General features: G+C 42.5%; 1 protein-coding gene across 1 annotated transcript in view; it reads right to left on the bottom strand.

Annotated features, from left to right (window-relative positions):
- Positions 1–4,104: 4,104 nt before the first annotated feature.
- Positions 4,105–16,598, bottom strand: part of KIF5C (kinesin family member 5C) — a 153,770-nt gene continuing 141,276 nt past the window's right edge. The window contains exon 26 of the mRNA XM_030916850.1: positions 4,105–7,794. The gene's annotated coding sequence lies outside the window, so the exon portion shown is untranslated. The remainder of the gene's footprint in view (positions 7,795–16,598) is intronic.

Here is a 16,598-nt window from a genome sequence, read left to right as displayed (position 1 = left end):
TCAGCATTAACCGTGATTACTGGGCTTCTGCCTCCATGTATGGGAAACTGAATGGACTTGATTCATGATCCAGCGCCAGGACATTGAGTGAAGGGCACTTACCTGAGCCCTCTGGTGTAAAAAGCCACAAGGCATAAAGCGTGGAAACTAGCCTGAAACCCTATTCCCTGCACCACACTTCAGAGGGTAGGTCATATTCTCTACTCATGAAATAGCCTAAGAGTGTGTTTTCCCCCAAGAGGAAAGAGGGTGGAGAAGTGGGTACAATGAACTGGATGTGTGTGTCTCCCCAAAATTAATATGCTGGAATCCTAATCCAATGTGATGATATTAGCAGGTAGAGCCCTTTGGGGTGATTAGGTCATCACGGTGAGTTTAGTAGTCATTAGTCATGAATGAGTCCAGTGCCCTTATAAAAGGGACCCCAGAGAACTTTCTCCTCCCTTCCACCATGTGTGGACACAGCAAGAAGTCAGGAATCTGCAACCAGGAAGAAGTCTTCACCAGAACTTGACTGTGCTGGCTGGCACCCTGAACTTGGACTTCCAGTCTCCAGAACTGTGAAAACTAGATGTGTTGTTTATACGCCTCCCAGTCTATGGCACTTTGTTATAGCAGCCCCTGCTGACCAAGACCGTGGGAAAAGAAAGAACCCTACATGGAAAGCTACAAAGAGATTTGATGTCACTGGGTAGAATCAGACAATTCCAAATGTCTCCGCATATTCTCTCCTCTTCTACTCTAAATATTGGTGATGCCAGGTAGAAGGCAATAGCTGGGGTCCAAGATGACCATACTTTCTCCTAGGAAGTTTTTGACAATAACAATCCCTTATATTTGAGTAGCACTGTTGTAAAATGTCTTCCTACAGTTTCTCATCTGATCCCCAAAAGGCACTGTGAAGAATGGAGCATCATGAGCTAAATTCAGGTATGGAGACGAGCTCACTGAGACGCTGCACAGTTAAACCACTGACCACAATCCCCCAGCTGGTGGATGGGAAGTTGAGAGTTGGATCCAGGTCCTGCATGCATCATTCTTTCCATGTGGTACTCAGCAGTACCACCGCCTGCCAGCCAGTACTCCAGAGGTATTTTGCTGTTCCATGTAGGTCCCAGAAAGGTGCTGCAGGGCAGCAAGGACACTGGGCTGGAGGTTGCGGTCTGCAGGCAGGCAGCCAGGTGGACGCTGGCTGACGGAGTCAGCATCGTGTCACCTAGATACATCTGCCACCAGCCTTGCTCCCCAGTAGCCCATCAGAATACCCTCAGACAAGAGAAGCACAGGTAAAGGGAGGAGCTTGTAAGGGAACCCCACTGTTTTCAGCCTTCTGTGGTTGGGCTTGCACATGCATGTATGGTATGATTGGCATGTTTCTTTTTTCTAAAACCTAGAGCTCTGAAACGAGATCCTATTAATCATCATGATGGGGCCAGAGGTGAGGTAAGGGACAGCCTCGTCTGAGGCCTCACACATCCCTGGGAATGACAGGAAACCCATCCAGTGCCCCTCAACCCTTCCCTGAGAGCCATTTCAGGTGGGGCAAGAGAGTACTGAGAGCTTTTTACTGAAGAAGCAGAAGAATATAGGTTATACATGTTTTAATGCAGACAGAATTAGTACCTTAAAGAAAAATAAATCCACATAGATGATAAGTTAAATTCTTACGACACACAATTTGAAAACTGACAGATTAATGGCTACACTTCTTCTAAGTATGTTAGGTATGACAAAGATTCTGACAAGGGCACTACTGAAATGCAGCCTTCCTGTAGAGTTCAGTGTCATCAGGCACCCTTGATATAAGGCATCCTCCTTCATTATTGTTTCTTTCCTAGATGCATTTGATTGCTTAAAGTAATTCAAATAACAATAAGGTCTCAGATTCCAATGAAAGGAGAGAACAGAAAAGTTGCAAAGGCATAAAGCTTTGTATAAATTCTTTACAAAAGGGTTTTTGAGGTTGGCTGCTATTTATCACTGTAGAGACAGAGTGAGTGAGAGAGGCACACACACACACATATATGTATATCCCAATCACTATTCAGAGAGGCAGTATTACACCTGTTGAGAACATGAACCTTAGAAGCAGACTGTGTGGGTTTCAATCCTGGCGCCTCCTGTTGCCAGCTGTGAGACCTTTGGGCAAGCTACTTAACCTCTCTGCGCCTGTTTCCTTACCTGTAAAGGAGAGATAATGGTGCATTCCTCATGGGGTTATTAGGAAGATTAGATGGATTAATACATGTAAAGCACTTAAAACAGTGTCTGGCACACAGCCAGAATAGTGCCCTGGAAATAATTGACTGCTTATTGTAGCTTTCTGAGCATTACAAGATTCTGATGCTGTTTCGTTTCATCCAGAACAAATTTGTCAATTTCTCTTAATTTCATGTACGTTCTGAAGGAATAAAATATTGTTGTAGGTAAATCTTGAACAGCTACACTATGATAATCATTTGCGATCCGGGCATGGGGAAGGGTGAAGGTTTGAAAGGTGCTCGATGGCAGAGAGGGCTTCCTGGAAGTCCAGAACAAACTGCTCTTGAAGCAAAGCAGGTGGAGAATCCCAGCCTTTGCCGTCCAGCGTACTGGAGGCAGAAAGACCACCAACAGTGGTTACCTATGGGATTTTTTTTTTTTTTCATTATTTTGAACCCAACTAACCACACAGAGAGATTGGTGTTTTCTTTGCAAATTGGACGAAGAACCACCAAACACCAAAAGGAAAGTGAAAACTCCATGGCTCGGGATGCCTTTTGTCAAGTAAACCCACATTTTCAACTAATGTGTCATCCAAGAGGTGACTCCTACCTCTGTTCAGTGTATTATGTACACAAGACAAATAACAAGACATGACCTGTCACAAATGCTAGAATGAAACCTGCCAATACACACATCACCAGTAATTGCCTTTGCAGATTATTGGTCCAGTTCCACTTTCTCCCACAGATACTCCAGCTCTGTGCTTCTGAGGCAAAGCCAGAGGCCAGTTCAGAGCTTGGCGAAACAAGAAACCTCAAGAAAGGCTTGCAGGAACCAAGAGAACACTGGTATCAATGCAGTCCGACTGCATCGCAGAGCCGCTGTGTTCTGGGATCTGTGGGAGTCATTTCCCATTGATATTGAAATTTGCTTTGTAATCTGGTTCTTTCAGAGAACTGCTTTCCTATCTATAACACACAGGCATCAACTGAATATTCAACTACCACGTTTGAAGTTTACTACATAAGTCACTTTTAACAATCTGGTATCTGGAAACTTCTTCAGAGTTCTTGGGAGAAAACAATCTCGAAAAAGATGGGTAAGACAGCATAAAAGCACACCATTTGCAGTGCCCTTAATTACACGTTCACTTGACATCTATCCTTTCCATTTTTAATCAATTAAGGGAAAGAGGTTTACTGTCTGGCTCTCATGCACCATTAATCAAACCAAGCACAAGAATGAGGATGCTTTACATACACAATGTCATGCATGGACACACGATTCTAGTGACCCAAGGTAGGGAAGTCTCCTTGTTATGATAGCAGAAAAAAAATTATCCTGTGTCCTGGCACTGGTTAGCCTCCAAAGGATTCATGCTCCAGTGTCCTCTCACAAGATCTCAGACCTGTACATTTACACTAAGAATCAGTAGGTTAAACAGGAATATAAACACCCCAAATCCTCAAAAGATGCTGATAATCTTTCAACATATGCAAATAGGGCTCCAATTCATTTGGTGGAGAATTAATGCCCTTCTCAAGCAAGAAGAAATTCAGATATTCAGTGAATACACTGCTCTACTCAGCTTTCAGTCATTCCTACTTTTAAAAAAGCTAGTAAGACTTTTTTTTTTACATCGGTTGCTATCTTTTCAGAACTGAAGTGACAAACATCAAGTTTTCTTAGTTCTGAAATAAAAAAAAAGTTTACAGGGGATATTTAAGCAAAGTAAAAGCAAAAATGATCAAGGTTGACTTTGCTTATGCTGTGTATTGGGGCACCTGCTCACTTGAAGTGAACTCTTTTGAGGCCAGAAAATGGCTCATCCTCACACAGGCACTGACATCTCCAATGACCATATCTTCAGGATGACTCAAATAAGCAGAAACAGACCAGTCAAAGTTTAACTGAATTTTATTTTCCACTTCTAGTATTTTTCAAATTATACAACATGCAGTCTGCCAGAGTACCCATACACCTTCATTTTAGAACCTAGAAGATTACCAAAATTTTCCGCGGGCCAAAGGAGGGTGACTTCCAGATCTTTTGTTACATGGACTATAGTACAGCATCATTATTGATATAAACCACCATTCTCCCCTCAAACCCCCCAGACAAGTTTGTCCACAATTTTTTAAATGTGAAAGCTACTGTACAGATACATAAAGCCCAGAGAACACACATCTGCAGTACACAGGACACACTTTACAAACTAGACATGGATAATTCTACAGAATGCCCTATTCCCCTTATATCTGCACACAATGAACAGTATTTAAAATTGATACACAATTTTTAAATAAGTAAGCAGACTTCATGGAGTGGCGCTTCCTTTGGCAGTTATCCAGCCATTATTCAATGCTTGGCTTAAAAAGTCTAAATTGTTAGTGTTAAATGAAGCAATTTTAGATTATGATGGTTTCTTTAGCTTGCTCAAGATTCTGGGCTAGACGATGAAGTGAAATCTTCCCTCCACCCTCGGCCTTTCCCAATATGTCATATAGCTAGAGTCCAAATGTTTCCTGCCCTGCTTTAAAAAATGCACTTCAAAAGAGGGGATTGTTAAGAATTTTTATTTGCTTTCAGTTATTTCTATAGGAACTAGAGCTTCTTTATGTAAACTTTAGGGCTTTAAAAAAGTCACTAGATGCTACATTCTAGGCAAACCTTTTTATTTCTTCATTTATCTCAGTATATCTATAAATTCTGATTTCTTAATCACATGGTTCTATTTCCTTTAAAAGTCTTAATGTGAAACTGTTATTTTTCTGTCTACTACCTGCTGTTTAACAAAAGCGAAGTGTGCAGCATTTGAAGAGATGATATGTTTGCACAGAATTCTCTAGTAATTGACAAAAACACATTTGGCATTAAGTATTTTAGTTCCCAACCATAAATCTTGATATCTCAAACAACATTCTCCTAATTTACCAATCCACCATCCTGCAGATAAAGATTATTCGTATAAACCATCTGGCTGTTCTCTTAGAGCATCAAAGAGTAAACTTTCAAGAAGTAGCATGAAATATAAAATTATTCATAGAGGAGAAAAAGACACAATACACGCTAGTCAAAAGCTGCATATAACCAAAATCATAATCACGAGCTTAGTTGTTCAGAAGTGTGGTTTTTACACTTAAAGTACAGGGAGCAATAGTCTAAAAACCTGAAAATTGCACATATGTGGCTTTTTTAGAAAGTGGCCTACAGAGAACATGGTCCTGATGTAATAACTGGCTTATTATACATAGCAATATTTAAGGATCCATTTGAATAATCCATTCCAATAATTTGCCTCACTTTTAGTCACAGTATAGGAAAATTAGATTAGAAGTCCTATAAAGATTGAAGCTAGGTGAACTGACTGGCTGATCAGCAACTAGCAGAATTATCTTTAAGAGACATCAAAGCCAACTTTCTCTGTGAATAAAAGTAAAGCGAATGTTGTCAGTCCCTTGTAGAGATCAAGCAAAATGGAACTACAAGCGAATGTTTCCTTTTGAAACATGAAAGTGTCAAGCAATTCTTTAGAAGTAGAAAGGGGGTACCCAGGGAAAAATCACTCTGGAGAGAATCTAAAACAATCTATTTTATGATGGATATTAACAAGAGCCAAAAACCATTACTGACCTTTGTTCAATTTCCAAACAAAAAGTAATGGAGAGTAGTGGTAATGACAACTAATAATTGGCAATTATCTCAAACACCAATGTTTTAGCTGCCCTATTCAGAAGCAAACATATTAACAAGGTTATGTGGCATATGTTATTACCTGATAAACTTTGCAAAACCTACCCCACAAGGACCCTTTTATCAGACTGCAAATAATGATGGAGCAGGTATATTGGGCTGGCACTGATAACAAAATTAAAGAATGAAAAAAATTTAAACAAATGCAAAATTGCTATCTTCATGAAATAAATACTTCAATAGTTTGTCCTCCTCCCTCTCCTTATTCCCCCCCAAAAACAAAACATACATAAACAAAGTGCAACATTTAACAAATAAATTAAGTCAAAGCAGGTTTGCTTTGCTAGGGAAATTTTATACAAGAAATGTTTGGATGTCAATGCACAGTTCTTGGCACTTTACACACACACACACACACACACACACACACACACACACACACACAGTTGAACTACCTTCGACTCACACAGTCATGAGAAAAGCCCGAAGTCTCCCCTGGCATATATTTCATTACAGTGGTGAAAGCTTCAGGGCACAGTGCCAGTTCCTCATCTTGGGCACACAACATGATAGGATAGGAGCTTTCACCGAGATTGGTTTGGTTGTCTTTGACTTACCCCCAAATTTGTCAGAACAAATAGCAGCACACAAGGCCAATTTAACTGAATCTTTGTCAGTTTCCCTGAAAACTTTACTACCTGGAAATTGATCTTCTTAATAAGTACAACTGGAAGCAAGGGTTGATTAAGTTTTAGATTCATGTATTTGGATAGAGCAATAACTATATGTAAAATATCCATCTATATGGATTTTTTCTAATTGTGCCTAAGAAGATGAAACCTATTTGGTGCCAAAGAAAGAATTCATATAAACAGTCAGCAATGATGGGTTAAAATAATAACTTATTCATGGCAACTTATTCATACACAAGCACAAAGAACAAAGTTGTGACAAGGCTTCCTTTTTCAACTGCTGGAATGATGCTGGACTTCTTCAGCAATACCCACTCAAGCTGAAAATGGTTAGAGAAAGCAGCCGTTCCCAATGCCAGCTCCAGAACGATCAGGCAGGAAGAAGTGAGGAGAGGGGCAGCCACATTTCCACTTAAAACTTTGCAGCATTTTCAGCACTTCTGAAAGAATGATGTTCAAACCGGCCAGCCGAGACTAGTTGCTGCAGGTTGAAAAGCAAGCAGCTGGGAGGTGAATTTTATGACTTTTTGCATTGACACAGATGTATCTGAATGAACAGTTTCTACACTGCTACTGTCAGATTGTTTTTCTGCCCCAAGGAAATTTGCTTTGCGTTTTAACAGGTGCCATTACTAAAAGGTATATTTTACAGATCCAAAGATGTGACCAGGATATTCAAAATGTGTCTTCAGGGCAATTTGTTTCGGAAAAGTGTTCAGAATGAAAACTTTGAACCCTAGAGCAGCACTTTTTGTTCCCTAAAAATATAAAATAATGTGTTTATTTTACAGGAAACCAGACAGTTGAGGCAGAGCATGGTCTCCTGCCTCCACGGTACTTGGTGGTTCCCCTCCAGGGAATGGCACATTAGGGCGTACAGATGGGACAGTGCACTGCCCAGAGGAGGCTCCAGGAACCACCCAGAAACCACCCAACACCCCGGAGGCCGAGTCAGCGGCAATGGTTCTGAGTAGTAAGTGGATCTTCTGCAACCATCTCCTTCAGATTTCTCAAAAAGAGAAAAGTCCGAGCACACATCTGTACACACAGAAACTCTACACAGCTCAAAAGACCTGAAACTGGTGTACTGCAGATGGCTGGAGTAAGCAAGTATAAAAAAAAAAAAAAAATGGAAACTGTAGGGGGGAAAAAATAAAGGAATTGGTGATTAATGTAGTCCTTGACATGCTATGTGGAGTCATATCTGTTGAAAGAGAACCAAAGAGAAAGCATAGGAATTAGAGAACACAGTAGAAATTTACTTCTCAAAAAAGTTTTGTTTAATTCTAGATGTTTAGACCAGAGCTGTCAGATACAAATATAACATAAGTCACATATTTTCTGTTTGTTTGTTTGTGAGACGGAGTTTTACTCTTGTCACCCAGGCTGGAGTGCGGTGGCGCAATATTGGCTCACTGCAACCTCTGCCTCTCGGGTTCCAGTGATTCTTCTGCCTTAGCCTCCCAAGTAGCTGGGATTACAGGCGTGCGCCACCGTGCCTGGCCAAGCCACATATTTAATTTTAAATTTTCTAGTGGTACATTAAAAAGTGAAAAGAAATAGGTAAGATTAATTGTAATATATTTTATATAGCCCAACATATTCAAAATAGTATCATTTCAACATGTAATTGGTATTACATGTTGAGATCATTTACATTACAATATTACTACTGAGATTTTTTTTCATACAATAGTGTTTGCAATCTGGTGTATATTTTACACTTTCAGCCTATCTCAATTTGGACTTAGCCACATTTTGAGAGCTCAAAAGATACATATGGATAGCAGCACATAAACAGCACAACCTCCTATTTCCTGATTTTGCTTTAAGTATTTAGTCCTGACAGTCTTAACGTTCTCTTCCATAAGTTAGTATCTGTTGAGGCTATGGATATTCAAAGTAACATAATGCATTTTCTCCTTCCTAAGGGGGAATTAAAACATTTCTCATTTGCCTGCACTTAGGATAGCAAGCAGGTGCAACAGGGCCCCCCCCCAACCCAGGCTCTCTGTAGAAAGAGGTTCCCAGTTCCCAAAGGTATGCTTCGTCTCCATCGGATAATAAGATTCTCCAAAAGACCACCCCCTTCCATTTTATTCTACTTCCCACCAGAGGTTCGGCTGGTGCTGGGCACATCTCCAGGATGAACGTCTAGACCAGCCTGAGTGGCCTCTGTCAGCCTGTACCCAACACCAGTAAGCTCAACTTTCAGAAGACACTGAAAGGCTCTGCTTCCTGTCACCAGCTGGAGGCCCTAGCTCTGAGACCTTGCTATGGGTTTTGTGCAGAGCTCATGGTACTCTAGGGGATGGGCACAGGGATGACAAAAGAGGGAGGTAGAGCCTTATCCTTGAGAAAAACATGGAATTACCTGGTACTGGAAATACAACTGCCAGTAAGAAAAGCCCAAATTCTCTTTTGATTAAAAAAAAAGAAAAAAGAAAAAAGAAAGAAGGAAAGAAAAAAAAGCCCTCCGTAACCTAACACATGCTTTCTGTTCTGCCTCTAGAAGGCTTATATCAACATTTGGTACCCAACTGTGGTAATATCTCAGATTCCCGCTACCATGCTCTTTTTTTTTTTCTTCACTCTCCTGATTTATATGTTATAATATTGTAAACAACCTCACATATTTCGTATAAATCAACAGGATGTAAGTTACATATAAAGAGAAAAATTCTCTGTCTAGAAAGGGGTTATAAAAGTAGAAAAAAGCAAAGTGAGAAAAAGGGAGATGAAATACAGAACAGACACTGAGTAGAAAAAAAACAAAAAACACACATTCTTTTTAAAAATACCACCTCTTGGTCAAGTGCAGTGGCTCATGCCTATAATCCCAGCACTTTGGTTTGGGAGGCCACAGCACGTGGATCACTTGAAGTCAGGAGTTCGAAACCAGCCCAGCCAACACGGTGAAACCCCATCTCTACTAAAAATACAAAAATTAGTGCGGCATGGTGGCATGTACGTGTAGTCCCAGCTACTTGGGAGGCTGAGGCAGGAGAATCATTTGAACCTTAGAGGCAGAGGTTGCAGTGAGCCGAGATCATGCCACTGCACTCCAGTCTGGGCAACAGAGTGAGACTCAGTCTCAAAAAAACAAAAACAAAAACAAAAACAGAACCACCTCTTCACTGACAAGAAAAAATATTCAGAGAACTCATTTGTTATAATCTCCCACAACGGCAAAGCTACAAAACTAAGAAGGGCTTAAACAACCCTAGAGGGTGATATTCCTGTCATTTTTAGAAGTCACAGAGAGTAAGATGTCGTTGGGAAGAACATGGCCTTTCTGGTGAAACTTTGGGCTTATTGTCAGTATTAGAAGAAAAACCTAAAAGCATGGTCATAGTTGTTATTTAAAATCCATTTTGAGCTGAAAACCAATAGGAGTGCAGCCTGAATGCCACCACTGAAATTGCCATTTCACTTTCTCACAGGTCGTTTCTCCACGCACGCCATCGCCCTGGTCAGATGAGATCCCCTTGCTCAGATGAGATGGCCGTCCTAGCGTGCCTGGAGGCAAGGAGGTGCCAGGCACATACCTTGGATTGTGGGATTATGACCTGACGCAATATTTGCAGCCAAACCGTGTTGACACAGCAAGCACTAGACACAAATGCAATGGGGCGGCCTCAGTAACTCCAGCAGACCATGAAGTGACATGATTTCCCCCTGGAAGGCCCTTCAGTCAAAACCCCCGATCCCCGCTGGGCAAGATTCAGCAGGTTTTGGCTGATAGTTTGGAAGAAACACGGGGCCGCAAAGGAGGCCCTACCTGCTTAGCTTAGCCACCTCAAGGAGCATGAGAGAGGAGAACTGAGATTGTGACAGGTTGCTGAAGGGAAAAGCACAGGAACTCTGCCAATAAAGGGTCCTTTCTTTACTAGGATGCAGCGTTCCTCTTCATCCCCAGTTAAGGATCTCTACAGGCCTGTCTGCTGAGAAGTCTTTCCAGCAGGCCCAAGAAACATGGATTCCAGTAGGATGCTCCCATCCATCCTTCCCACTATCGGGTTCTTCATCTCCTTAGATAAATTCATGGGAGAAAATAGATATAAATTTCAAAGGTAAATGAGATAAAGCATTTCTGACTGTTCTAATCCCAGAGAGACTGGCGAGACTGGAGAATCTTTAAAACCCAGTCCTGTTGACTCTCTTCCAAGTAGCCAGTCACTCACTTAGAGGCAGGGGACTGGACCAACTGACCTGTTCTAGGACTGCCAAACTGGCGCTCTGCCAAACTGGAGATGGTAATTCAAAGTGGCAACATGTGACCAGATTTAGGAGGAAATAAAATCACCTTTCTTTAGAAGGGGTGGGGAAGGCTAATGAAAGAAGTTAATTACACAAGGGTTTTGCAAGAAGTATTTAGAGACCGTTTTCACCCCCAACTTGGGCTTTTGCAATTGCTTGCGGTGGAGTTAAGCTTAATCCAAACAGTGCATAATTTTAGTTTTTCTTTTGCCTTTTTATAATTCAATCCCCACATTATAAGAATTACAATTGTACTCTACTTATCACTGCTGAATAGAAGTGGATTTATCTTATTGGAGCGTTGGTACAATCTGCTGTGGAGGAACAATTTTAGTTGCTCTGAATTTATGACTCTGAGAACCATGAAGCTGAGGACTATCGAAGTGTTGGAGCCTACTGTGCTGTAGACGGAATCAGGAATTCTTGCCTCCGGATGCTCCACAATTCCTTCCTTTTGGGTTGGGTTGAGAATGCTAGTTTCAAAGTCCTCTGCCTCAGCAGCATCCACCTACAGTCATTTCTGTCCTCTCTCTCTGCAGTCCCACCTCATCTGTCCTTTTCAGGTCTGTCCCCATGACCACTTTAACATTAGCTAACATGCACGGGGGCCTAATTTTTGCCAGGTACTCTTCTAAGACTTTTTTCTCTCTTCTTTCACATTCTCTCATTCAATCCCAGACAAGCCTGTGATATGGGCACTATGATCCCAACTTCCCCATTCCACAGTTTTCTTAGCTATCCAATGGCTGAGAATCTTGTCTGGTGTGACAAGGGGAGATTCGCTTTATACACTTCAACCAAAACAGCAACAGACAGAATGCAGAAACAGCTGGGGGGAATCCAGCTGCCATCTATTAGATGTGTCAAAGAGATTTGCAAAATGTAAAACAATGCCATTTGGCTATTTTTTGTTTTGAAAATAGTTATTTTCATTACAAATCACATTTATGGTAACATGTATGGGCTTATTACTATTTTTTAAATGAATCTGGCAGTATTCTAAATTTTTTGCTTTAATTTCCAGTATGATACATGTCAATATATATAAATTCATTGATTCTTTTTTGTTGGTTCATTTTTTTGAGAAAGATTGTCATTCTGTCACCCAGACTGCAGTGCAGTGGCACAAACATGGCTCACTACAGCCTCAAATTACTGGGCTCAATCAATCTCCCACCTCAGCCTCCAAAGCAGTTGGGACTACAGGCGTATGCCACCATACCTAGCTAATTTTTATTTTATTTTATTTTATTTTATTTTATTTTATTTTTTTATTTTTTGTAGAGACAGAGTCTCACTAAGGCTGGTTTCAAACTCCTGGCCTCAAGTGATCCTCCTGCCTTGGCCTCCCAAAGTGCTGGAATTATCGGCATGAGCCACATACCCAGTCCATTGATCTTTTTTAAGAGGAGTAAAGGTCCTAAGGCCAAGAACTTTGAGAACTGTTGCAGAGAAGATCATTGCTCTTAGCCCAGGATCTACCACTCGTAGGTGTGGGATCTTGACAGCTCATCCCGCCTCTTTGGGATGTAGAATGAGGAGACGGGATCAGGTGATGAGGACAACACAGATGAGCACGGAGTGCTCGTTCAGTGCCAGGCACTAGGCTAATCTTCATGTATTTGTTTTTATTTGTTTATTCTTTTTGAGGCAGGATCTCGCTCTGTCACCCAGGCTAGAGTGTGGTAGGCATGATCACAGCTCACTGCAGCCTCGAACTCTCCAGCTGAAATGATCCTCCCAGCTCAGCCTTCCAAGTCACTGGAGCTACAGGCATGCACCACGACACCTGGCTAATGTTTTTATTTTCAGTAGAGACAAGGTCTCGCTAAGTTGCCCAGGCTGGTCTCAAACTCCTGAACTCAAGCCATCCTCCAGCCTCAGCCTCTCAGAGTGCTGGGAGTACAGAAGTGAAAGAATTGAGACACACCACGACACACAAAAAACAGGCATCCCAAACTCTACAAGAAGCAACGCACTCTGGGGTTGCATTGCACCTAGCTCTTTAATTTCAGAAAAAGCCCTTCCTTCATTAAATTATGTGAAGTGGGTTTTGTGGTTTGGACTTTTAATTTGTGGTTTTATTTCAATTTAATTTCTAAATTTGTTTTGACTTGACAGTTGTATAAGATCTGTAAGTACAGAATGTATACTGTTTACAATGTGCAAATACTTAAGTGTTATAATACAATAATTTAAATCAACTCTGGGGATCTGTGAGAACTGTATTCCTCTCAAAGTACTCTATTCACTACTCAAGTTTGAGATAAAATAGTCTAAATATACGAAAACCAAGAAAAAAGACCGTTCTACCTTCAGTCTTTCAGAAAACATCTGAGGTGTCAGCAATGCCCCACTGGCGCCATCTGGTGGAGACATTTGAACAAGTCCCCTGGCTTGCCAAAGCACTGCCTGGAAAGGAAGTGGATCTCCAGGGCCCTCAGAACCAGGGAGCTGGGCAGATGTTTAATCAGGTGTCTGCATTAAGTGTGGGGCTGCAAAGAAGGACTCAGCACTGCCTGAGAGGTCGATTTTACACCGTCTCTGGTCTCAAGAGCGAGACCCTGCTTCCTCCCTCTTTCTCACTAATCATCTGGCTTCTTGCCTGCACGAGAAAACAAGTTCTAACTAAGGTGAGCTGGATCTTACCTCCCAGTCCACCCCATCTACCACCCACCCGCATCTGTGCTTCCTCCTCTGCCCGGCTCGGCTATACCATCACCATCGCACACAGCTATGCTGTAATATCTCCCATCTCATAACAGAAAAGCAACGCAGCCCCACCTTAACCCCACGTCGCTCCATTTCTCTGATCTCCTTCAAATAAAATCCCCAAAGTGGGTTCAGCTGCTGGCTCTCCTTCCTCACCTGCTCTCTCTAGTCCATGCTAAGGTCACCGCCATCTGGCCTTCTTCAACCACCCAGTCTCTGTTGTCATCTTACTCAAGCTCTGAGCTGACCACCTTCCTTCTAGGGTCAAGGTCTTCACTTGACCTCTGTGACCCCACATGCTCCTCAGGCCCCTCTGCTGGTGCCACCTCCTTTCTCTGACCTTCCCATTTGCCAGTGCCTAGGCCTGGTCCAACTCGCTCTTCAGCTCCCCTCTCTGCTGGGCCCACCTTTTCTCTAGGTTGCTTCCTTCAGACCCGTGGCCATAAACACAATCTACAGGTCACAAGTCTCCAGCCCTGGCCTCGCCCCAGCCTCTCTGCTATGCTCCAGACTCACGGATCCAGCCGCCTGTTCCACACACCCACTTGGGTGGCGGGCTCAGCTGGATGTCTGAGAGGCAGCGCATAAGCAACATTATGGAAACCAAGCTTTCCCACAAAATCTGCTCATCCCCTGATTTCCCCTGGCATGGTTAAAAAGTGACCAATGTCTCCCTAATTGCTGGGGCCCACGAAAATCTAGGAACTACCTTGATTCCCTTCCTTCCTCGTCCTCTTGCTCTCAACGTTCATCAGTAAGCCTGACAGCTGGATCAGCTCTAAGCAGGCACTGACTCGAGCCACTTCCCTGCTGCCACTACCTGGGTCTGGTACCGGACCCTCCCCCATGGCCACCTAGGGAACCCCCTAGACAACCCCATTGCTTACTGTCGCCCCATTCCTACCCTCTTCTCCACGGTCCAGCCCAGAGTGGCCTGTCTAATCATGAACCAGCTCCCACTGCTCCCATGCCCACAGCCCTGGTGACCCCTCGCACTAGGTTACAATCTAACTTGCCCCCAGCCTCAACACCTTCATTTACTTGGGCCCAACTCTCTCCCTATCCACTCTAATGAAGATGGGTTCTCCCAGATCACGAGCTACCACCTTATCAGCCTTGTACCGCCTTATCAGCCTTGCTTACGTTCCTCGAATAACCCTCATTCATTCCTACCTTTGAGTGATCATCGAACCACTCTCTCCCAGGTTGCTGAGTGCCTGGCATTTTTCATCACTCAGTCTCAACTTAAATGTCACCCCCCCTTCTAAAACAGTGTTCCTATTCCATTAGCCTGTTTTTGTTTTCTTCTGAGCACTTACCACTACTTGAAGTTACCTTGTTTATTTTCTGTTCATCTTCCCCTAACAAGCATATCACTGCACAAGAATAGAGCCTTCTTGTCTCATTCACTGTGAAACCAAGTACAGAGCTAGGCTCTCGATGCCTGAACCCCCTTGGCTGGTGAGAAAAACTGAAGCTGACAGAAATCAAGCAACTTGCCCAATGTCACATGGTTGTACTCCACTGCCCCATATGTAGCTCTAGGGTTTGAAAAAGATCATCTCCTCCTGAGGCAGCCCCCTGTGGATCTGAACCAGGTAAGATCAAAGCCAGCATTATCCTGGGTTCTTTTGATTTTTGTACATGGGCATCTTCATTGGCTTTGAAACCTTGAGGATAAACCAAAATACTCATTATGGCTATAATTCTTGAACCCTGAAATGAAGCAGAAGGAAATTCCAAAGATATCCAGCTGTAAGAATATGTGCTCTGACTCCACAGGAGGGCTGCGAAGACACAATTGAGATAATTTCTACCCAGGGAAGAGAGACTTCAGAATGAAAATCCCAAAGGTCAGGAAAGACTGTCTCAAAAAGGCTTTGCTCTTATCTAAGCAATGAATTCCATATTTCCAATTATTTTTCAAAAAATGATTTAGCATTTCTTTACTCTTCATTTGCAATTCCTGAATCTGTTGATTACTACCCCTTTTTAATCTCTGCTGACAAATGCCCAGTCATTTCTTAAAAATAGTCATAGCTTGTAGATAAGTAAATTATATATATATTAGATAGGCTCTCACTCTGTCACCTAGGCTGGAGTGCAGTGGCATGATCTCGGCTCACTGCAACCTCCACCTCCTGGGTTCGAGCGATTCTCCACTTCAATCTCCCAAATAGCTAGGGTTACAGGTGTGCATGTACACGCCCAGCTCATTTTTCTATTTTTAGTAGGGAAGGGGTTTCACCATGTTGGCCAGGCTGGTCTTGAACTCCTGACCTCAAGTGATCTGCCCACCTCAGCTTCCCAAAGTGCTGGGATTACAGGCATGATCCACCATGCCCAGCCAATATTATCTTTAAAAGCCCTTGTATCAGCTCATAGCAATAACTAGGATACTCAGTTAGAAATAAGCCTTCCCTACCCAGTGGCTAGGATTTACTGCTATAGAGGAACTAAAAACCATTTAGTAACAACTATATGAATTAAAGGACACTATAAACCAACATGTATCAACTACCATGTTCTGCAGTGCTCATCTATACTAGCAACTAATTTTTTTTTTTTTTTTTTTTTTTTTTTTTTTTTGAGACAGAGTCTCGCTCTGTCGCCCAGGCTGGAGTGCAGTGGCTGAATCTCAGCTCACTGCAAGCTCCGCCTCCCGGGTTCATGCCATTCTCCTGCCTCAGCCTCCTGTGCAGTGCTCATCTATACTAGCAACTAATATTTTTATTGAGCAATTGTTATGTGCTTAGAAGCATGACTTCATTTAAGCCTTCTGTCAATGCCAATGACGAAAATAAAAGATTTTCCCCATTTCATAGATGAGGAAACAGACTCTGAGGTTAAGTAACTTGAAGGAAGTAGAAGACCTGACACCTGACCCCAGGTCCCTTGTCCAATGCCAGTCCCCTCAGCCACACTGCCATCCTGAGAGCTGTAAGAGGGGGCCTGTTTATTTTGTGACCTGATGAAAGAAGCACCTAGTTATAGAAGCTATGTTGAGAAGGTGTGTTAAGGACGCTGTGAATTCAG

This window comes from Rhinopithecus roxellana, chromosome 14 (assembly GCF_007565055.1).
Source record: "Rhinopithecus roxellana isolate Shanxi Qingling chromosome 14, ASM756505v1, whole genome shotgun sequence".
Taxonomy (NCBI): Eukaryota; Metazoa; Chordata; class Mammalia; order Primates; family Cercopithecidae; genus Rhinopithecus; species Rhinopithecus roxellana.
Note: the sequence above shows the minus strand (reverse complement) of the source record. Positions and strands in the feature narration are given on the sequence as shown.